Here is a 1,126-nt window from a genome sequence, read left to right as displayed (position 1 = left end):
TCCCAGCTACTTGGGAGGCTGAGGCAAGAGAATCACTTAAGCCCAAGAGTTTGAGGTTGCTGTGAGCTGTGATGCCACAGCACTCTACCCAGGGTAACAGCTTGAGACTCTGTCTCAAAAAAAAAGCTATCAAATTAGCAATAAAACACTCTCAGGTTGCATGTAATAACTTTTTCCCTCTGCTCTCACACCAACACAACAATCCACAGTGAAGATCTCTGTGACCAAAGGGACCAATCAATTCTGGGGCAGACCCCAGTTGGGTATCTTCCAATTCAATTCTGACACTATGTACATGGAGACAATGTCAGATCCCACAGGCTGAGGGCTCAATCCCACAAGACATTCTCCCTTCATCCCACCAGTTACAAGTGTGGGGCTCAGAACTCCTGACCAACTGGCTTCAAGTTGCAGTTCTCATGACCTGGTTTACTGTTTATTTTAAAGGAAAAGGCATAGGGGAAGGGGCCAGAGCTTTCATGCCCTCCCTGAGGGTGCTATCTTTCAGGATCCTCCACCTGTTCAGCTATCCGGAAGCTCTCAAAACTTGTCCCATTGGGCCTCTTATGAAGGTTTCGATATGTAGATAAGATCGATTAAGCCCCTGTTGATGAATTTAACCTTGAGTCCCTCTCCTCTCCAGAGGGGTTGGAGGACTGAGCTGAAAGTCCCAAACCTCTAATCTGGACCAGATCTTTCCAGAGACCAGCCCTCATTCTTAAACTGTCAAGGGCTAGCCAGCCATCAGTCATCATTAGCATACAAAAAGACAACAATTTGGAGATTCTCACGATTTTAGAAGTTGCATGGCAGAAACACGATTGAAGATGAAATATATAGTTTACAATATCACATAGGCAATACTCTACACAGCCATATGAAAGCCTTACACGTTTGTACTCAGACCAGTACTCCCAAGCTCTCTTATAAAAGAAATACTCAGGAATATAGAGAAACATTCACCCATAAAAAATGCTCAACAAGACTCAGCGCTTGTGGCTCAAGCAGCTAGGTAGGGTGCCAGCCACATACACCTAAGGTGGTGGTTTCGAATCCCCAGCCTGGGCCCGCCAAACAACAATGACGGCTGCAACCAAAAAATGGCCGGGCGTTGTGGCGGGCGCCT

General features: G+C 46.4%; 1 protein-coding gene across 1 annotated transcript in view; it reads right to left on the bottom strand.

Annotated features, from left to right (window-relative positions):
• The window catches only part of OAT (ornithine aminotransferase), a 30,439-nt gene that overhangs the window by 22,877 nt on the left and 6,436 nt on the right, over positions 1-1,126 (bottom strand). The gene's annotated exons all lie outside the window — the stretch shown is intronic.

This window comes from Otolemur garnettii, unplaced genomic scaffold, assembly GCF_000181295.1.
Source record: "Otolemur garnettii isolate 467f Iridium unplaced genomic scaffold, OtoGar3 scaffold00075, whole genome shotgun sequence".
Lineage (NCBI taxonomy): Eukaryota > Metazoa > Chordata > Mammalia > Primates > Galagidae > Otolemur > Otolemur garnettii.
The sequence above is the reverse complement of the archived record's forward strand: the minus strand, read 5'-3'. Positions and strand labels throughout refer to the sequence as shown.